Source organism: Thalia democratica, chromosome 3 (assembly GCF_965202585.1).
Source record: "Thalia democratica chromosome 3, ktThaDemo2.hap1.1, whole genome shotgun sequence".
Taxonomy (NCBI): Eukaryota; Metazoa; Chordata; class Thaliacea; order Salpida; family Salpidae; genus Thalia; species Thalia democratica.
In genome coordinates this window covers 2832607-2856322 of record NC_139167.1, presented here as the reverse complement: position 1 = coordinate 2856322, position 23716 = coordinate 2832607, and the positions used below count along the sequence as shown (strand labels likewise).

General features: G+C 28.0%; 3 non-coding genes across 3 annotated transcripts; all 3 read right to left on the bottom strand.

Annotated features, from left to right (window-relative positions):
* Positions 1–19559: 19559 nt before the first annotated feature.
* Trnas-acu (transfer RNA serine (anticodon ACU)) lies at positions 19560–19652 on the bottom strand. Its single transcript is given in 2 exon segments — positions 19560–19595; positions 19602–19652. It is a non-coding gene; the product is annotated as a tRNA-Ser (tRNA).
* Positions 19653–20745: 1093 nt separating this feature from the next.
* On the bottom strand, positions 20746–20838 carry Trnas-acu (transfer RNA serine (anticodon ACU)). Its single transcript is given in 2 exon segments — positions 20746–20781; positions 20788–20838. It is a non-coding gene; the product is annotated as a tRNA-Ser (tRNA).
* Positions 20839–23117: 2279 nt separating this feature from the next.
* Trnas-acu (transfer RNA serine (anticodon ACU)) lies at positions 23118–23210 on the bottom strand. The gene is given in 2 exon segments: positions 23118–23153; positions 23160–23210. It is a non-coding gene; the product is annotated as a tRNA-Ser (tRNA).
* Positions 23211–23716: the final 506 nt, after the last annotated feature.

The following is a 23716-nucleotide window of genomic DNA, read 5'->3' as shown; positions in this document are numbered from 1 at the left end:
AAAAGTAAGTAAAATCATCAAGAAGCAACTTTTAAAATATTTCATTATTGTTCATCGAGTTCAACGTGTATTAAAAAAAAAAAAACTTCAGTACTTATAACGTACTTTGAAACAAACAGTTTTTTATTAAGAGTGAACAAATTAAACCTAGCGTTAGTAACGGCGGGGATACGCTGTAAAGTTTGTCTGAAGTTTAAAAAAAAATATACCACAATTTCATAACTTTAACAATTTTCACGGAAGACTTTACGTTTCCACTCATATCGAAAGAATGCGACTTTTTTCGGTCAATCTAAAGACATTGCCTGAAAGCTGAGATTCTCAGGAACATTTTAAAATACTTTTTAGCTTCTTACGACTAGAAATGACAAAGTTATTGCATCTAGAAGTTTATAATTGTGTCAAAGTTTTGTTGTTAATTTTAGAAAAAATCCAGCATAAATTATCACAAAAAGTTGCTCATTTGCAGAACGACAAAAAAACAAAGTTATAAAGATTTTATTTAATTTTCAATTTAATATTCACAACCATTTCACTTCGAGTGAGTTATAATTTTTAAAAATAATTTTTATGTACTAAATCGGCAAGAATAAAAATATATATGATAATAACAGTTAAAAGTTGTTTGTACTTCTTGTTAATGCGGGAAAAATACATAAAATTGATATTTAAGTGATAGAAGTTTGAATTAAGAATAAGAAACTAAAACACAATTAAAAATGAATAAGTAAACTAAAATAACAATTTTCAACCCATGTTTATAAGTAGTTAAAAATTAAACAGTTTTATAAAAAAGTGTCAGCAGAGGGGTTCGAACCCTCGCCCACTTGGTGGGACCCAGTAGCCAATTCTAGCTTTTCTGGTGCCTTAGACCGCTCGGCCATGCTGTCTTATTGGTACAGAAAAATATAGCATATATGTAAGGACATATTTTTTTCAATCTAGCACAGCTTACAACTATATCTAGATTTAAGAGTAGCTTTATTCCTATTAAGTGAATTATTAGTTTGTTTGTAGTTTTTAGAAATAGTTGGTCTAAAATGTGTGATACAAAGTTGTTTTTGTACTATTGTTTATGCTGCTAGTTTCTATTGAAACATGACGTCACTAGGAAAACTTAACAAAAACAGCAAACAAAATACGTACAAATGAAAGTTTAATTATTTCATTAACATTATAAAAGCAAAAAAAAGTAAGTAAAATCATCAAGAAGCAACTTTTAAAATATTTCATTATTGTTCATCGAGTTCAACGTGTATTTAAAAAAAAAAAAACTTCAGTACTTATAACGTACTTTGAAACAAACACTTTTTTATTAAAAAGTGAACAAATTAAACCTAGCGTTAGTAACGGCGGGGATACGCTGTAAAGTTTGTCTGAAGTTTAAAAAAAAATATACCACAATTTCATAACTTTAACAATTTTCACGGAAGACTTTACGTTTCCACTCATATCGAAAGAATGCGACTTTTTTCGGTCAATCTAAAGACATTGCCTGAAAGCTGAGATTCACAGGAACATTTTAAAATACTTTTTAGCTTCTTACGACTAGAAATGACAAAGTTATTGCATCTAGAAGTTTATAATTGTGTCAAAGTTTTGTTGTTAATTTTAGAAAAAATCCAGCATAAATTATCACAAAAAGTTGCTCATTTGCAGAACGACAAAAAAACAAAGTTATAAAGATTTTATTTAATTTTCAATTTAATATTCACAACCATTTCACTTCGAGTGAGTTATAATTTTTAAAAATAATTTTTATGTACTAAATCGGCAAGAATAAAAATATATATGATAATAACAGTTAAAAGTTGTTTGTACTTCTTGTTAATGCGGGAAAAATACATAAAATTGATATTTAAGTGATAGAAGTTTGAATTAAGAATAAGAAACTAAAACACATTTAAAAATGAATAAGTAAACTAAAATAACAATTTTCAACCCATGTTTATAAGTAGTTAAAAATTAAACAGTTTTATAAAAAAGTGTCAGCAGAGGGGTTCGAACCCTCGCCCACTTGGTGGGACCCAGTAGCCAATTCTAGCTTTTCTGGTGCCTTAGACCGCTCGGCCATGCTGACTTATTGGTACAGAAAAATATAGCATATATGTAAGGACATATTTTTTTCAATCTAGCACAGCTTACAACTATATCTAGATTTAAGAGTAGCTTTATTCCTATTAAGTGAATTATTAGTTTGTTTGTAGTTTTTAGAAATAGTTGGTCTAAAATGTGTGATACAAAGTTGTTTTTGTACTATTGTATATGCTGCTAGTTTCTATTGAAACATGACGTCACTAGGAAAATTTAACAAAAACAGCAAACAAAATACGTACAAATGAAAGTTTAATTATTTCATTAACATTATCAAAGCAAAAAAAAGTAAGTAAAATCATCAAGAAGCAACTTTTAAAATATTTCATTATTGTTCACCGAGTTCAACGTGTATTAAAAAAAACTTCAGTACTTATAACGTACTTTGAAACAAACAGTTTTTTATTAAAAAGTGAACAAATTAAACCTAGCGTTAGTAACGGCGGGGATACGCTGTAAAGTTTGTCTGAAGTTTAAAAAAAATTATACCACAATTTCATAACTTTAACAATTTTCACGGAAGACTTTACGTTTCCACTCATATCGAAAGAATGCGACTTTTTTCGGTCAATCTAAAGACATTGCCTGAAAGCTGAGATTCTCATGAACATTTTAAAATACTTTTTAGCTTCTTACGACTAGAAATGACAAAGTTATTGCATCTAGAAGTTTATAATTGTGTCTAAGTTTGGTTGTTAATTTTAGAAAAAATCCAGCGAAAATTATCACAAAAAGTTGCTCATTTGCAGAACGACAAAAAAACAAAGTTATAAAGATTTTATTTAATTTTCAATTTAATATTCATAACCATTTCACTTCGAGTGAGTTACAATTTTTAAAATAATTTTTATGTACTAAATCGGCAAGAATAAAAATATATATGATAATAACAGTTAAAAGTTGTTTGTACTTCTTGTTAATGCGGGAAAAATACATAAAATTAATATTTAAGTGATAGAAGTTTGAATTAAGAATAAGAAACTAAAACACATTTAAAAATAAATAAGTAAACTAAAATAACAATTTTCAACCCATGTTTATAAGTAGTTAAAAATAAAACAGTTTTATAAAAAAGTGTCAGCAGAGGGGTTCAAACCCTCACCCACTTGGTGGGACCCAGTAGCCAATTCTAGCTTTTCTGGTGCCTTAGACCGCTCGGCCATGCTGACTTATTGGTACAGAAAAATATAGCATATATGTAAGGACATATTTTTTTCAATCTAGCACAGCTTACAACTATATCTAGATTTAAGAGTAGCTTTATTCCTATTAAGTGAATTATTAGTTTGTTTGTAGTTTTTAGAAATAGTTGGTCTAAAATGTGTGATACAAAGTTGTTTTTGTACTATTGTATATGCTGCTAGTTTCTATTGAAACATGACGTCACTAGGAAAATTTAACAAAAACAGCAAACAAAATACGTACAAATGAAAGTTTAATTATTTCATTAACATTATCAAAGCAAAAAAAAGTAAGTAAAATCATCAAGAAGCAACTTTTAAAATATTTCATTATTGTTCATCGAGTTCAACGTGTATTAAAAAAAAAAAAAACTTCAGTACTTATAACGTACTTTGAAACAAACAGTTTTTTATTAAAAAGTGAACAAATTAAACCTAGCGTTAGTAACGGCGGGGATACGCTGTAAAGTTTGTCTGAAGTTTAAAAAAAAATATACCACAATTTCATAACTTTAACAATTTTCACGGAAGACTTTACGTTTCCACTCATATCGAAAGAATGCGACTTTTTTCGGTCAATCTAAAGACATTGCCTGAAAGCTGAGATTCACAGGAACATTTTAAAATACTTTTTAGCTTCTTACGACTAGAAATGACAAAGTTATTGCATCTAGAAGTTTATAATTGTGTCAAAGTTTTGTTGTTAATTTTAGAAAAAATCCAGCATAAATTATCACAAAAAGTTGCTCATTTGCAGAACGACAAAAAAACAAAGTTATAAAGATTTTATTTAATTTTCAATTTAATATTCACAACCATTTCACTTCGAGTGAGTTACAATTTTTAAAAATAATTTTTATGTACTAAATCGGCAAGAATAAAAATATATATGATAATAACAGTTAAAAGTTGTTTGTACTTCTTGTTAATGCGGGAAAAATACATAAAATTGATATTTAAGTGATAGAAGTTTGAATTAAGAATAAGAAACTAAAACACATTTAAAAATGAATAAGTAAACTAAAATAACAATTTTCAACCCATGTTTATAAGTAGTTAAAAATTAAACAGTTTTATAAAAAAGTGTCAGCAGAGGGGTTCGAACCCTCGCCCACTTGGTGGGACCCAGTAGCCAATTCTAGCTTTTCTGGTGCCTTAGACCGCTCGGCCATGCTGACTTATTGGTACAGAAAAATATAGCATATATGTAAGGACATATTTTTTTCAATCTAGCACAGCTTACAACTATATCTAGATTTAAGAGTAGCTTTATTCCTATTAAGTGAATTATTAGTTTGTTTGTAGTTTTTAGAAATAGTTGGTCTAAAATGTGTGATACAAAGTTGTTTTTGTACTATTGTATATGCTGCTAGTTTCTATTGAAACATGACGTCACTAGGAAAATTTAACAAAAACAGCAAACAAAATACGTACAAATGAAAGTTTAATTATTTCATTAACATTATCAAAGCAAAAAAAAGTAAGTAAAATCATCAAGAAGCAACTTTTAAAATATTTCATTATTGTTCATCGAGTTCAACGTGTATTAAAAAAAAAAAAACTTCAGTACTTATAACGTACTTTGAAACAAACAGTTTTTTATTAAGAGTGAACAAATTAAACCTAGCGTTAGTAACGGCGGGGATACGCTGTAAAGTTTGTCTGAAGTTTAAAAAAAAATATACCACAATTTCATAACTTTAACAATTTTCACGGAAGACTTTACGTTTCCACTCATATCGAAAGAATGCGACTTTTTTCGGTCAATCTAAAGACATTGCCTGAAAGCTGAGATTCTCAGGAACATTTTAAAATACTTTTTAGCTTCTTACGACTAGAAATGACAAAGTTATTGCATCTAGAAGTTTATAATTGTGTCAAAGTTTTGTTGTTAATTTTAGAAAAAATCCAGCATAAATTATCACAAAAAGTTGCTCATTTGCAGAACGACAAAAAAACAAAGTTATAAAGATTTTATTTAATTTTCAATTTAATATTCACAACCATTTCACTTCGAGTGAGTTATAATTTTTAAAAATAATTTTTATGTACTAAATCGGCAAGAATAAAAATATATATGATAATAACAGTTAAAAGTTGTTTGTACTTCTTGTTAATGCGGGAAAAATACATAAAATTGATATTTAAGTGATAGAAGTTTGAATTAAGAATAAGAAACTAAAACACAATTAAAAATGAATAAGTAAACTAAAATAACAATTTTCAACCCATGTTTATAAGTAGTTAAAAATTAAACAGTTTTATAAAAAAGTGTCAGCAGAGGGGTTCGAACCCTCGCCCACTTGGTGGGACCCAGTAGCCAATTCTAGCTTTTCTGGTGCCTTAGACCGCTCGGCCATGCTGTCTTATTGGTACAGAAAAATATAGCATATATGTAAGGACATATTTTTTTCAATCTAGCACAGCTTACAACTATATCTAGATTTAAGAGTAGCTTTATTCCTATTAAGTGAATTATTAGTTTGTTTGTAGTTTTTAGAAATAGTTGGTCTAAAATGTGTGATACAAAGTTGTTTTTGTACTATTGTTTATGCTGCTAGTTTCTATTGAAACATGACGTCACTAGGAAAACTTAACAAAAACAGCAAACAAAATACGTACAAATGAAAGTTTAATTATTTCATTAACATTATAAAAGCAAAAAAAAGTAAGTAAAATCATCAAGAAGCAACTTTTAAAATATTTCATTATTGTTCATCGAGTTCAACGTGTATTTAAAAAAAAAAAAACTTCAGTACTTATAACGTACTTTGAAACAAACACTTTTTTATTAAAAAGTGAACAAATTAAACCTAGCGTTAGTAACGGCGGGGATACGCTGTAAAGTTTGTCTGAAGTTTAAAAAAAAATATACCACAATTTCATAACTTTAACAATTTTCACGGAAGACTTTACGTTTCCACTCATATCGAAAGAATGCGACTTTTTTCGGTCAATCTAAAGACATTGCCTGAAAGCTGAGATTCACAGGAACATTTTAAAATACTTTTTAGCTTCTTACGACTAGAAATGACAAAGTTATTGCATCTAGAAGTTTATAATTGTGTCAAAGTTTTGTTGTTAATTTTAGAAAAAATCCAGCATAAATTATCACAAAAAGTTGCTCATTTGCAGAACGACAAAAAAACAAAGTTATAAAGATTTTATTTAATTTTCAATTTAATATTCACAACCATTTCACTTCGAGTGAGTTATAATTTTTAAAAATAATTTTTATGTACTAAATCGGCAAGAATAAAAATATATATGATAATAACAGTTAAAAGTTGTTTGTACTTCTTGTTAATGCGGGAAAAATACATAAAATTGATATTTAAGTGATAGAAGTTTGAATTAAGAATAAGAAACTAAAACACATTTAAAAATGAATAAGTAAACTAAAATAACAATTTTCAACCCATGTTTATAAGTAGTTAAAAATTAAACAGTTTTATAAAAAAGTGTCAGCAGAGGGGTTCGAACCCTCGCCCACTTGGTGGGACCCAGTAGCCAATTCTAGCTTTTCTGGTGCCTTAGACCGCTCGGCCATGCTGTCTTATTGGTACAGAAAAATATAGCATATATGTAAGGACATATTTTTTTCAATCTAGCACAGCTTACAACTATATCTAGATTTAAGAGTAGCTTTATTCCTATTAAGTGAATTATTAGTTTGTTTGTAGTTTTTAGAAATAGTTGGTCTAAAATGTGTGATACGAAGTTGTTTTTGTACTATTGTATATGCTGCTAGTTTCTATTGAAACATGACGTCACTAGGAAAACTTAACAAAAACAGCAAACAAAATACGTACAAATGAAAGTTTAATTATTTCATTAACATTATAAAAGCAAAAAAAAGTAAGTAAAATCATCAAGAAGCAACTTTTAAAATATTTCATTATTGTTCATCGAGTTCAACGTGTATTTAAAAAAAAAAAAACTTCAGTACTTATAACGTACTTTGAAACAAACACTTTTTTATTAAAAAGTGAACAAATTAAACCTAGCGTTAGTAACGGCGGGGATACGCTGTAAAGTTTGTCTGAAGTTTAAAAAAAAATATACCACAATTTCATAACTTTAACAATTTTCACGGAAGACTTTACGTTTCCACTCATATCGAAAGAATGCGACTTTTTTCGGTCAATCTAAAGACATTGCCTGAAAGCTGAGATTCTCAGGGACATTTTAAAATACTTTTTAGCTTCTTACGACTAGAAATGACAAAGTTATTGCATCTAGAAGTTTATAATTGTGTCAAAGTTTTGTTGTTAATTTTAGAAAAAATCCAGCATAAATTATCACAAAAAGTTGCTCATTTGCAGAACGACAAAAAAACAAAGTTATAAAGATTTTATTTAATTTTCAATTTAATATTCATAACCATTTCACTTCGAGTGAGTTACAATTTTTAAAATAATTTTTATGTACTAAATCGGCAAGAATAAAAATATATATGATAATAACAGTTAAAAGTTGTTTGTACTTCTTGTTAATGCGGGAAAAATACATAAAATTGATATTTAAGTGATAGAAGTTTGAATTAAGAATAAGAAACTAAAACACATTTAAAAATAAATAAGTAAACTAAAATAACAATTTTCAACCCATGTTTATAAGTAGTTAAAAATAAAACAGTTTTATAAAAAACTGTCAGCAGAGGGGTTCGAACCCTCGCCCACTTGGTGGGACCCAGTAGCCAATTCTAGCTTTTCTGGTGCCTTAGACTGCTCGGCCATGCTGACTTATTGGTACAGAAAAATATAGCATATATGTAAGGACATATTTTTTTCAATCTAGCACAGCTTACAACTATATCTAGATTTAAGAGTAGCTTTATTCCTATTAAGTGAATTATTAGTTTGTTTGTAAATTTTAGAAATAGTTGGTCTAAAATGTGTGATGCAAAGTTGTTTTGTACTATTGTATATGCTGCTAGTTTCTATTGAAACATGACGTCACTAGGAAAATTTAACAAAAACAGCAAACAAAATACGTACAAATGAAAGTTTAATTATTTCATTAACATTATCAAAGCAAAAAAAAGTAAGTAAAATCATCAAGAAGCAACTTTTAAAATATTTCATTATTGTTCATCGAGTTCAACGTCTATTAAAAAAAAAAAACTTCAGTACTTATAACGTACTTTGAAACAAACACTTTTTTATTAAAAAGTGAACAAATTAAACCTAGCGTTAGTAACGGCGGGGATACGCTGTAAAGTTTGTCTGAAGTTTAAAAAAAATTATACCACAATTTCATAACTTTAACAATTTTCACGGAAGACTTTACGTTTCCACTCATATCGAAAGAATGAGACTTTTTTTGGTCAATCTAAAGACATTGCCTGAAAGCTGAGATTTTCAGGAACATTTTAAAATACTTTTTAGCTTCTTACGACTAGAAATGACAAAGTTATTGCATCTAGAAGTTTATAATTGTGTCTAAGTTTGGTTGTTAATTTTAGAAAAAATCCAGCATAAATTATCACAAAAAGTTGCTCATTTGCAGAACGACAAAAAAACAAAGTTATAAAGATTTTATTTAATTTTCAATTTAATATTCATAACCATTTCACTTCGAGTGAGTTACAATTTTTAAAATAATTTTTATGTACTAAATCGGCAAGAATAAAAATATATATGATAATAACAGTTAAAAGCTGTTTGTACTTCTTGTTAATGCGGGAAAAATACATAAAATTGATATTTAAGTGATAGAAGTTTGAATTAAGAATAAGAAACTAAAACACATTTAAAAAAAAATAAGTAAACTAAAATAACAATTTTCAACCCATGTTTATAAGTAGTTAAAAATAAAACAGTTTTATAAAAAAGTGTCAGCAGAGGGGTTCGAACCCTCGCCCACTTGGTGGGACCCAGTAGCCAATTCTAGCTTTCCTGGTGCCTTAGACCGCTCGGCCATGCTGACTTATTGGTACAGAAAAATATAGCATATATGTAAGGACATATTTTTTCAATCTAGCACAGCTTACAACTATATCTAGATTTAAGAGTAGCTTTATTCCTATTAAGTGAATTATTAGTTTGTTTGTAGTTTTTAGAAATAGTTGGTCTAAAATGTGTGATACAAAGTTGTTTTTGTACTATTGTATATGCTGCTAGTTTCTATTGAAACATGACGTCACTAGGAAAATTTAACAAAAACAGCAAACAAAATACGTACAAATGAAAGTTTAATTATTTCATTAACATTATCAAAGCAAAAAAAAGTAAGTAAAATCATCAAGAAGCAACTTTTAAAATATTTCATTATTGTTCATCGAGTTCAACGTGTATTAAAAAAAAAAAACTTCAGTACTTATAACGTACTTTGAAACAAACACTTTTTTATTAAAAAGTGAACAAATTAAACCTAGCGTTAGTAACGGCGGGGATACGCTGTAAAGTTTGTCTGAAGTTTAAAAAAAATTATACCACAATTTCATAACTTTAACAATTTTCACGGAAGACTTTACGTTTCCACTCATATCGAAAGAATGCGACTTTTTTTGGTCAATCTAAAGACATTGCCTGAAAGCTGAGATTCTCAGGAACATTTTAAAATACTTTTTAGCTTCTTACGACTAGAAATGACAAAGTTCTTGCATCTAGAAGTTAATAATTGTGTCTAAGTTTGGTTGTTAATTTTAGAAAAAATCCAGCATAAATTATCACAAAAAGTTGCTCATTTGCAGAACGACAAAAAAACAAAGTTATAAAGATTTTATTTAATTTTCAATTTAATATTCACAACCATTTCATTTCGAGTGAGTTACAATTTTTAAAAATAATTTTTATGTACTAAATCGGCAAGAATAAAAATATATATGATAATAACAGTTAAAAGTTGTTTGTACTTCTTGTTAATGCGGGAAAAATACATAAAATTGATATTTAAGTGATAGAAGTTTGAATTAAGAATAAGAAACTAAAACACATTTAAAAATGAATAAGTAAACTAAAATAACAATTTTCAACCCATGTTTATAAGTAGTTAAAAATTAAACAGTTTTATAAAAAAGTGTCAGCAGAGGGGTTCGAACCCTCGCCCACTTGGTGGGACCCAGTAGCCAATTCTAGCTTTTCTGGTGCCTTAGACCGCTCGGCCATGCTGACTTATTGGTACAGAAAAATATAGCATATATGTAAGGACATATTTTTTCAATCTAGCACAGCTTACAACTATATCTAGATTTAAGAGTAGCTTTATTTCTATTAAGTGAATTATTAGTTTGTTTGTAGTTTTTAGAAATAGTTGGTCTAAAATGTGTGATACAAAGTTGTTTTTGTACTATTGTATATGCTGCTAGTTTCTATTGAAACATGACGTCACTAGGAAAACTTAACAAAAACAGCAAACAAAATACGTACAAATGAAAGTTTAATTATTTCATTAACATTATAAAAGCAAAAAAAAGTAAGTAAAATCATCAAAAAGCAACTTTTAAAATATTTCATTATTGTTCATCGAGTTCAACGTGTATTTAAAAAAAAAAAAACTTCAGTACTTATAACGTACTTTGAAACAAACACTTTTTTATTAAAAAGTGAACAAATTAAACCTAGCGTTAGTAACGGCGGGGATACGCTGTAAAGTTTGTCTGAAATTTAAAAAAAAATATACCACAATTTCATAACTTTAACAATTTTCACGGAAGACTTTACGTTTCCACTCATATCGAAAGAATGCGACTTTTTTCGGTCAATCTAAAGACATTGCCTGAAAGCTGAGATTCTCAGGGACATTTAAAATACTTTTTAGCTTCTTACGACTAGAAATGACAAAGTTATTGCATCTAGAAGTTTATAATTGTGTCAAAGTTTTGTTGTTAATTTTAGAAAAAATCCAGCATAAATTATCACAAAAAGTTGCTCATTTGCAGAACGACAAAAAAACAAAGTTATAAAGATTTTATTTAATTTTCAATTTAATATTCACAACCATTTCACTTCGAGTGAGTTACAATTTTAAAAAATAATTTTTATGTACTAAATCGGCAAGAATAAAAATATATATGATAATAACAGTTAAAAGTTGTTTGTATTTCTTGTTAATGCGGGAAAAATACATAAAATTGATATTTAAGTGATAGAAGTTTGAATTAAGAATAAGAAACTAAAACACATTTAAAAATAAATAAGTAAACTAAAATAACAATTTTCAACCCATGTTTATAAGTAGTTAAAAATAAAACAGTTTTATAAAAAAGTGTCAGCAGAGGGGTTCGAACCCTCGCCCACTTGGTGGGACCCAGTAGCCAATTCTAGCTTTTCTGGTGCCTTAGACTGCTCGGCCATGCTGACTTATTGGTACAGAAAAATATAGCATATATGTAAGGACATATTTTTTTCAATCTAGCACAGCTTACAACTATATCTAGATTTAAGAGTAGCTTTATTCCTATTAAGTGAATTATTAGTTTGTTTGTAGTTTTTAGAAATAGTTGGTCTAAAATGTGTGATACAAAGTTGTTTTTGTACTATTGTATATGCTGCTAGTTTCTATTGAAACATGACGTCACTAGGAAAATTTAACAAAAACAGCAAACAAAATACGTACAAATGAAAGTTTAATTATTTCATTAACATTATCAAAGCAAAAAAAAGTAAGTAAAATCATCAAGAAGCAACTTTTAAAATATTTCATTATTGTTCATCGAGTTCAACGTCTATTAAAAAAAAAAAACTTCAGTACTTATAACGTACTTTGAAACAAACACTTTTTTATTAAAAAGTGAACAAATTAAACCTAGCGTTAGTAACGGCGGGGATACGCTGTAAAGTTTGTCTGAAGTTTAAAAAAAATTTTACCACAATTTCATAACTTTAACAAATTTCTTGGAAGACTTTACGTTTCCACTCATATCGAAAGAATGAGACTTTTTTTGGTCAATCTAAAGACATTGCCTGAAAGCTGAGATTCTCAGGAACATTTTAAAATACTTTTTAGCTTCTTACGACTAGAAATGACAAAGTTATTGCATCTAGAAGTTTATAATTGTGTCTAAGTTTGGTTGTTAATTTTAGAAAAAATCCAGCATAAATTATCACAAAAAGTTGCTCATTTGCAGAACGACAAAAAAACAAAGTTATAAAGAATTTATTTAATTTTCAATTTAATATTCATAACCATTTCACTTCGAGTGAGTTACAATTTTTAAAATAATTTTTATGTACTAAATCGGCAAGAATAAAAATATATATGATAATAACAGTTAAAAGTTGTTTGTACTTCTTGTTAATGCGGGAAAAATACATAAAATTGATATTTAAGTGATAGAAGTTTGAATTAAGAATAAGAAACTAAAACACATTTAAAAATAAATAAGTAAACTAAAATAACAATTTTCAACCCATGTTTATAAGTAGTTAAAAATAAAACAGTTTTATAAAAAAGTGTCAGCAGAGGGGTTCGAACCCTCGCCCACTTGGTGGGACCCAGTAGCCAATTCTAGCTTTTCTGGTGCCTTAGACCGCTCGGCCATGCTGACTTATTGGTACAGAAAAATATAGCATATATGTAAGGACATATTTTTTCAATCTAGCACAGCTTACAACTATATCTAGATTTAAGAGTAGCTTTATTTCTATTAAGTGAATTATTAGTTTGTTTGTAGTTTTTAGAAATAGTTGGTCTAAAATGTGTGATACAAAGTTGTTTTTGTACTATTGTATATGCTGCTAGTTTCTATTGAAACATGACGTCACTAGGAAAATTTAACAAAAACAGCAAACAAAATACGTACAAATGAAAGTTTAACTATTTCATTAACATTATCAAAGCAAAAAAAAGTAAGTAAAATCATCAAGAAGCAACTTTTAAAATATTTCATTATTGTTCATCGAGTTCAACGTGTATTAAAAAAAACTTCAGTACTTATAACGTACTTTGAAACAAACAGTTTTTTATTAAAAAGTGAACAAATTAAACCTAGCGTTAGTAACGGCGGGGATACGCTGTAAAGTTTGTCTGAAGTTTAAAAAAAATTATACCACAATTTCATAACTTTAACAATTTTCACGGAAGACTTTACGTTTCCACTCATATCGAAAGAATGCGACTTTTTTCGGTCAATCTAAAGACATTGCCTGAAAGCTGAGATTCACAGGAACATTTTAAAATACTTTTTAGCTTCTTACGACTAGAAATGACAAAGTTATTGCATCTAGAAGTTTATAATTGTGTCAAAGTTTTGTTGTTAATTTTAGAAAAAATCCAGCATAAATTATCACAAAAAGTTGCTCATTTGCAGAACGACAAAAAAACAAAGTTATAAAGATTTTTTTTTAATTTTCAATTTAATATTCACAACCATTTCACTACGAGTGAGTTACAATTTTTAAAAATAATTTTTATGTACTAAATCGGCAAGAATAAAAATATATATGATAATAACAGTTAAAAGTTGTTTGTACTTCTTGTTAATGCGGGAAAAATACATAAAATTGATATTTAAGTGATAGAAGTTTGAATTAAGAATAAGAAACTAAAACACATTTAAAAATAAATAAGTAAACTAAAATAACAATTTTCAACCCATGTTTATAAGTAGTTAAAAATAAAACAGTTTTATAAAAAAGTGTCAGCAGAGGGGTTCGAACCCTCGCCCACTTGGTGGGACCCAGTAGCCAATTCTAGCTTTTCTGGTGCCTTAGACCGCTCGGCCATGCTGACTTATTGGTACAGAAAAATATAGCATATATGTAAGGACATATTTTTTCAATCTAGCACAGCTTACAACTATATCTAGATTTAAGAGTAGCTTTATTTCTATTAAGTGAATTATTAGTTTGTTTGTAGTTTTTAGAAATAGTTGGTCTAAAATGTGTGATACAAAGTTGTTTTTGTACTATTGTATATGCTGCTAGTTTCTATTGAAACATGACGTCACTAGGAAAATTTAACAAAAACAGCAAACAAAATACGTACAAATGAAAGTTTAACTATTTCATTAACATTATAAAAGCAAAAAAAAGTAAGTAAAATCATCAAGAAGCAACTTTTAAAATATTTCATTATTGTTCATCGAATTCAACGTGTATTAAAAAAAACTTCAGTACTTATAACGTACTTTGAAACAAACAGTTTTTTATTAAAAAGTGAACAAATTAAACCTAGCGTTAGTAACGGCGGGGATACGCTGTAAAGTTTGTCTGAAGTTTAAAAAAAAATATACCACAATTTCATAACTTTAACAATTTTCACGGAAGACTTTACGTTTCCACTCATATCGAAAGAATGCGACTTTTTTCGGTCAATCTAAAGACATTGCCTGAAAGCTGAGATTCTCAGGAACATTTTAAAATACTTTTTAGCTTCTTACGACTAGAAATGACAAAGTTCTTGCATCTAGAAGTTTATAATTGTGTCTAAGTTTGGTTGTTAATTTTAGAAAAAATCCAGCATAAATTATCACAAAAAGTTGCTCATTTGCAGAACGACAAAAAAACAAAGTTATAAAGAATTTATTTAATTTTCAATTTAATATTCATAACCATTTCACTTCGAGTGAGTTACAATTTTTAAAATAATTTTTATGTACTAAATCGGCAAGAATAAAAATATATATGATAATAACAGTTAAAAGTTGTTTGTACTTCTTGTTAATGCGGGAAAAATACATAAAATTGATATTTAAGTGATAGAAGTTTGAATTAAGAATAAGAAACTAAAACACATTTAAAAATAAATAAGTAAACTAAAATAACAATTTTCAACCCATGTTTATAAGTAGTTAAAAATAAAACAGTTTTATAAAAAAGTGTCAGCAGAGGGGTTCGAACCCTCACCCACTTGGTGGGACCCAGTAGCCAATTCTAGCTTTTCTGGTGCCTTAGACCGCTCGGCCATGCTGACTTATTGGTACAGAAAAATATAGCATATATGTAAGGACATATTTTTTCAATCTAGCACAGCTTACAACTATATCTAGATTTAAGAGTAGCTTTATTTCTATTAAGTGAATTATTAGTTTGTTTGTAGTTTTTAGAAATAGTTGGTCTAAAATGTGTGATACAAAGTTGTTTTTGTACTATTGTATATGCTGCTAGTTTCTATTGAAACATGACGTCACTAGGAAAATTTAACAAAAACAGCAAACAAAATACGTACAAATGAAAGTTTAACTATTTCATTAACATTATAAAAGCAAAAAAAAGTAAGTAAAATCATCAAGAAGCAACTTTTAAAATATTTCATTATTGTTCATCGAGTTCAACGTGTATTAAAAAAAACTTCAGTACTTATAACGTACTTTGAAACAAACAGTTTTTTATTAAAAAGTGAACAAACTAAACCTAGCGTTAGTAACGGCGGGGATACGCTGTAAAGTTTGTCTGAAGTTTAAAAAAAATTATACCACAATTTCATAACTTTAACAATTTTCACGGAAGACTTTACGTTTCCACTCATATCGAAAGAATGCGACTTTTTTCGGTCAATCTAAAGACATTGCTTGAAAGCTGAGATTCACAGGAACATTTTAAAATACTTTTTAGCTTCTTACGACTAGAAATGACAAAGTTATTGCATCTAGAAGTTTATAATTGTGTCAAAGTTTTGTTGTTAATTTTAGAAAAAATCCAGCATAAATTATCACAAAAAGTTGCTCATTTGCAGAACGACAAAAAAACAAAGTTATAAAGATTTTTTTTAATTTTCAATTTAATATTCACAACCATTTCACTTCGAGTGAGTTACAATTTTTAAAAATAATTTTTATGTACTAAATCGGCAAGAATAAAAATATATATGATAATAACAGTTAAAAGTTGTTTGTACTTCTTGTTAATGCGGGAAAAATACATAAAATTGATATTTAAGTGATAGAAGTTTGAATTAAGAATAAGAAACTAAAACACATTTAAAAATAAATAAGTAAACTAAAATAACAATTTTCAACCCATGTTTATAAGTAGTTAAAAATAAAACAGTTTTATAAAAAAGTGTCAGCAGAGGGGTTCGAACCCTCGCCCACTTGGTGGGACCCAGTAGCCAATTCTAGCTTTTCTGGTGCCTTAGACCGCTCGGCCATGCTGACTTATTGGTACAGAAAAATATAGCATATATGTAAGGACATATTTTTTTCAATCTAGCACAGCTTACAACTATATCTAGATTTAAGAGTAGCTTTATTCCTATTAAGTGAATTATTAGTTTGTTTGTAGTTTTTAGAAATAGTTGGTCTAAAATGTGTGATACAAAGTTGTTTTTGTACTATTGTATATGCTGCTAGTTTCTATTGAAACATGACGTCACTAGGAAAATTTAACAAAAACAGCAAACAAAATACGTACAAATGAAAGTTTAATTATTTCAATAACATTATCAAAGCAAAAAAAAGTAAGTAAAATCATCAAGAAGCAACTTTTAAAATATTTCATTATTGTTCATCGAGTTCAACTTGTATTAAAAAAAAAAAAACTTCAGTACTTATAACGTACTTTGAAACAAACACTTTTTTATTAAAAAGTGAACAAATTAAACCTAGCGTTAGTAACGGCGGGGATACGCTGTAAAGTTTGTCTGAAGTTTAAAAAAAATTATACCACAATTTCATAACTTTAACAATTTTCACGGAAGACTTTACGTTTCCACTCATATCGAAAGAATGAGACTTTTTTTGGTCAATCTAAAGACATTGCCTGAAAGCTGAGATTCTCAGGAACATTTTAAAATACTTTTTAGCTTCTTACGACTAGAAATGACAAAGTTATTGCATCTAGAAGTTTATAATTGTGTCAAAGTTTTGTTGTTAATTTTAGAAAAAATCCAGCATAAATTATCACAAAAAGTTGCTCATTTGCAGAACGACAAAAAAACAAAGTTATAAAGATTTTTTTTAATTTTCAATTTAATATTCACAACCATTTCACTTCGAGTGAGTTACAATTTTTAAAAATAATTTTTATGTACTAAATCGGCAAGAATAAAAATATATATGATAATAACAGTTAAAAGTTGTTTGTACTTCTTGTTAATGCGGGAAAAATACATAAAATTGATATTTAAGTGATAGAAGTTTGAATTAAGAATAAGAAACTAAAACACATTTAAAAATAAATAAGTAAACTAAAATAACAATTTTCAACCCATGTTTATAAGTAGTTAAAAATAAAACAGTTTTATAAAAAAGTGTCAGCAGAGGGGTTCGAACCCTCGCCCACTTGGTGGGACCCAGTAGCCAATTCTAGCTTTTCTGGTGCCTTAGACCGCTCGGCCATGCTGACTTATTGGTACAGAAAAATATAGCACATATGTAAGGACATATTTTTTTCAATCTAGCACAGCTTACAACTATATCTAGATTTAAGAGTAGCTATATTCCTATTAAGTGAATTATTAGTTTGTTTTTAGTTTTTAGAAATAGTTGGTCTAAAATGTGTGATACAAATTTGTTTTTGTACTATTGTATATGCTGCTAGTTTCTATTGAAACATGACGTCACTAGGAAAATTTAACAAAAACAGCAAACAATATACGTACAAATTAAAGTTTAATTATTTCATTAACATTATCAAAGCAAAAAAAAGTAAGTAAAATCATCAAGAAGCAACTTTTAAAATATTTCATTATTTTTCATCGAGTTCAACGTGTATTAAAAAAAAAAACTTCAGTACTTATAACGTACTTTGAAACAAACACTTTTTTATTAAAAAGTGAACAAATTAAACCTAGCGTTAGTAACGGCGGGGATACGCTGTAAAGTTTGTCTGAAGTTTAAAAAAAAATATACCACAATTTCATAACTTTAATAATTTTCACGGAAGACTTTACGTTTCCACTCATATCGAAAGAATGCGACTTTTTTTGGTCAATCTAAAGACATTGCCTGAAAGCTGAGATTCTCAGTAACATTTTAAAATACTTTTTAGCTTCTTACGACTAGAAATGACAAAGTTATTGCATCTAGAAGTTTATAATTGTGTCAAAGTTTTGTTGTTAATTTTAGAAAAAATCCAGCATAAATTATCACAAAAAGTTGCTCATTTGCAGAACGACAAAAAAACAAAGTTATAAAGATTTTATTTAATTTTCAATTTAATATTCACAACCATTTCACTTCGAGTGAGTTACAATTTTTAAAAATAATTTTTATGTACTAAATCGGCAAGAATAAAAATATATATGATAATAACAGTTAAAAGTTGTTTGTACTTCTTGTTAATGCGGGAAAAATACATAAAATTGATATTTAAGTGATAGAAGTTTGAATTAAGAATAAGAAACTAAAACACATTTAAAAATAAATAAGTAAACTAAAATAACAATTTTCAACCCATGTTTATAAGTAGTTAAAAATAAAACAGTTTTATAAAAAAGTGTCAGCAGAGGGGTTCGAACCCTCGCCCACTTGGTGGGACCCAGTAGCCAATTCTAGCTTTTCTGGTGCCTTAGACCGCTCGGCCATGCTGACTTATTGGTACAGAAAAATATAGCACATATGTAAGGACATATTTTTTTCAATCTAGCACAGCTTACAACTATATCTAGATTTAAGAGTAGCTATATTCCTATTAAGTGAATTATTAGTTTGTTTTTAGTTTTTAGAAATAGTTGGTCTAAAATGTGTGATACAAATTTGTTTTTGTACTATTGTATATGCTGCTAGTTTCTATTGAAACATGACGTCACTAGGAAAATTTAACAAAAACAGCAAACAATATACGTACAAATTAAAGTTTAATTATTTCATTAACATTATCAAAGCAAAAAAAAGTAAGTAAAATCATCAAGAAGCAACTTTTAAAATATTTCATTATTGTTCATCGAGTTCAACGTGTATTTAAAAAAAAAAACTTCAGTACTTATAACGTACTTTGAAACAAACACTTTTTTATTAAAAAAAGAAAAAATTAAACCTAGCGTTAGTAACGGCGGGGATACGCTGTAAAGTTTGTCTGAAGTTTAAAAAAAATTATACCACAATTTCATAACTTTAATAATTTTCACGGAAGACTTTACGTTTCCACTTATATCGAAAGAATGCGACTTTTTTTTGGTCAATCTAAAGACATTGCCTGAAAGCTGAGTTACAATTTTTAAAAATAATTTTTATGTACTAAATCGGCAAGAATAAAAATATATATGATAATAACAGTTAAAAGTTGTTTGTACTTTTTGTTAATGCGGGAAAAATACATAAAATTGATATTTAAGTGATAGAAGTTTGAATTAAGAATAAGAAACTAAAACACATTTAAAAATAAATAAGTAAACTAAAATAACAATTTTCAACCCATGTTTATAAGTAGTTAAAAATAAAACAGTTTTATAAAAAAGTGTCAGCAGAGGGGTTCGAACCCTCGCCCACTTGGTGGGACCCAGTAGCCAATTCTAGCTTTTCTGGTGCCTTGACCGCTCGGCCATGCTGACTTATTGGTACAGAAAAATATAGCACATATGTAAGGACATATTTTTTTCAATCTAGCACAGCTTACAACTATATCTAGATTTAAGAGTAGCTATATTCCTATTAAGTGAATTATTAGTTTGTTTGTAGTTTTTAGAAATAGTTGGTCTAAAATGTGTGATACAAATTTGTTTTTGTACTATTGTATATGCTGCTAGTTTCTATTGAAACATGACGTCACTAGGAAAATTTAACAAAAACAGCAAACAAAATACGTACAAATGAAAGTTTAATTATTTCATTAACATTATCAAAGCAAAAAAAAGTAAGTAAAATCATCAAGAAGCAACTTTTAAAATATTTCATTATTGTTAATCGAGTTCAACGGGTATTAAAAAAAAAAAACTTCAGTACTTATAACGTACTTTGAAACAAACACTTTTTTATTAAAAAGTGAACAAATTAAACCTAGCGTTAGTAACGGCGGGGATACGCTGTAAAGTTTGTCTGAAGTTTAAAAAAAAATATACCACAATTTCATAACTTTAATAATTTTCACGGAAGACTTTACGTTTCCACTCATATCGAAAGAATGCGACTTTTTTGGTCAATCTAAAGACATTGCCTGAAAGCTGAGATTCTCAGGAACATTTTAAAATACTTTTTAGCTTCTTACGACTAGAAATGACAAAGTTATTGCATCTAGAAGCTTATAATTGTGTCAAAGTTTTGTTGTTAATTTTAGAAAAAATCCAGCATAAATTATCACAAAAAGTTGCTCATTTGCAGAACGACAAAAAAACAAAGTTATAAAGATTTTATTTAATTTTCAATTTAATATTCACAACCATTTCACTTCGAGTGAGTTACAATTTTTAAAAATAATTTTTATGTACTAAATCGGCAAGAATAAAAATATACATGATAATAACAGTTAAAAGTTGTTTGTACTTCTTGTTAATGCGGGAAAAATACATAAAATTGATATTTAAGTGATAGAAGTTTGAATTAAGAATAAGAAACTAAAACACATTTAAAAATAAATAAGTAAACTAAAATAACAATTTTCAACCCATGTTTATAAGTAGTTAAAAATAAAACAGTTTTATAAAAAAGTGTCAGCAGAGGGGTTCGAACCCTCGCCCACTTGGTGGGACCCAGTAGCCAATTCTAGCTTTTCTGGTGCCTTGACCGCTCGGCCATGCTGACTTATTGGTACAGAAAAATATAGCACATATGTAAGGACATATTTTTTTCAATCTAGCACAGCTTACAACTATATCTAGATTTAAGAGTAGCTATATTCCTATTAAGTGAATTATTAGTTTGTTTGTAGTTTTTAGAAATAGTTGGTCTAAAATGTGTGATACAAATTTGTTTTTGTACTATTGTATATGCTGCTAGTTTCTATTGAAACATGACGTCACTAGGAAAATTTAACAAAAACAGCAAACAAAATACGTACAAATGAAAGTTTAATTATTTCATTAACATTATCAAAGCAAAAAAAAGTAAGTAAAATCATCAAGAAGCAACTTTTAAAATATTTCATTATTGTTAATCGAGTTCAACGGGTATTAAAAAAAAAAAACTTCAGTACTTATAACGTACTTTGAAACAAACACTTTTTTATTAAAAAGTGAACAAATTAAACCTAGCGTTAGTAACGGCGGGGATACGCTGTAAAGTTTGTCTGAAGTTTAAAAAAAAATATACCACAATTTCATAACTTTAATAATTTTCACGGAAGACTTTACGTTTCCACTCATATCGAAAGAATGCGACTTTTTTGGTCAATCTAAAGACATTGCCTGAAAGCTGAGATTCTCAGGAACATTTTAAAATACTTTTTAGCTTCTTACGACTAGAAATGACAAAGTTATTGCATCTAGAAGCTTATAATTGTGTCAAAGTTTTGTTGTTAATTTTAGAAAAAATCCAGCATAAATTATCACAAAAAGTTGCTCATTTGCAGAACGACAAAAAAACAAAGTTATAAAGATTTTTTTTAATTTTCAATTTAATATTCACAACCATTTCACTTCGAGTGAGTTACAATTTTTAAAAATAATTTTTATGTACTAAATCGGCAAGAATAAAAATATACATGATAATAACAGTTAAAAGTTGTTTGTACTTCTTGTTAATGCGGGAAAAATACATAAAATTGATATTTAAGTGATAGAAGTTTGAATTAAGAATAAGAAACTAAAACACATTTAAAAATAAATAAGTAAACTAAAATAACAATTTTCAACCCATGTTTATAAGTAGTTAAAAATAAAACAGTTTTATAAAAAAGTGTCAGCAGAGGGGTTCGAACCCTCGCCCACTTGGTGGGACCCAGTGGCCAATTCTAGCTTTTCTGGTGCCTTAGACCGCTCGGCCATGCTGACTTATTGGTACAGAAAAATATAGCATATATGTAAGGACATATTTTTTCAATCTAGCACAGCTTACAACTATATCTAGATTTAAGAGTAGCTATATTCCTATTAAGTGAATTATTAGTTTGTTTGTAGTTTTTAGAAATAGTTGGTCTAAAATGTGTGATACAAATTTGTTTTTGTACTATTGTATATGCTGCTAGTTTCTATTGAAACATGACGTCACTAGGAAAATTTAACAAAAACAGCAAACAAAATACGTACAAATGAAAGTTTAATTATTTCATTAACATTATCAAAGCAAAAAAAAGTAAGTAAAATCATCAAGAAGCAACTTTTAAAATATTTCATTATTATTAATCGAGTTCAACGGGTATTAAAAAAAAAAAACTTCAGTACTTATAACGTACTTTGAAACAAACACTTTTTTATTAAAAAGTGAACAAATTAAACCTAGCGTTAGTAACGGCGGGGATACGCTGTAAAGTTTGTCTGAAGTTTAAAAAAAAATATACCACAATTTCATAACTTTAATAATTTTCACGGAAGACTTTACGTTTCCACTCATATCGAAAGAATGCGACTTTTTTGGTCAATCTAAAGACATTGCCTGAAAGCTGAGATTCTCAGGAACATTTTAAAATACTTTTTAGCTTCTTACGACTAGAAATGACAAAGTTATTGCATCTAGAAGCTTATAATTGTGTCAAAGTTTTGTTGTTAATTTTAGAAAAAATCCAGCATAAATTATCACAAAAAGTTGCTCATTTGCAGAACGACAAAAAAACAAAGTTATAAAGATTTTATTTAATTTTCAATTTAATATTCACAACCATTTCACTTCGAGTGAGTTACAATTTTTAAAAATAATTTTTATGTACTAAATCGGCAAGAATAAAAATATACATGATAATAACAGTTAAAAGTTGTTTGTACTTCTTGTTAATGCGGGAAAAATACATAAAATTGATATTTAAGTGATAGAAGTTTGAATTAAGAATAAGAAACTAAAACACATTTAAAAATAAATTAGTAAACTAAAATAACAATTTTCAACCCATGTTTATAAGTAGTTAAAAATAAAACAGTTTTATAAAAAAGTGTCAGCAGAGGGGTTCGAACCCTCGCCCACTTGGTGGGACCCAGTAGCCAATTCTAGCTTTTCTGGTGCCTTGACCGCTCGGCCATGCTGACTTATTGGTACAGAAAAATATAGCACATATGTAAGGACATATTTTTTCAATCTAGCACAGCTTACAACTATATCTAGATTTAAGAGTAGCTATATTCCTATTAAGTGAATTATTAGTTTGTTTGTAGTTTTTAGAAATAGTTGGTCTAAAATGTGTGATACAAATTTGTTTTTGTACTATTGTATATGCTGCTAGTTTCTATTGAAACATGACGTCACTAGGAAAATTTAACAAAAACAGCAAACAAAATACGTACAAATGAAAGTTTAATTATTTCATTAACATTATCAAAGCAAAAAAAAGTAAGTAAAATCATCAAGAAGCAACTTTTAAAATATTTCATTATTGTTAATCGAGTTCAACGGGTATTAAAAAAAAAAAACTTCAGTACTTATAACGTACTTTGAAACAAACACTTTTTTATTAAAAAGTGAACAAATTAAACCTAGCGTTAGTAACGGCGGGGATACGCTGTAAAGTTTGTCTGAAGTTTAAAAAAAAATATAC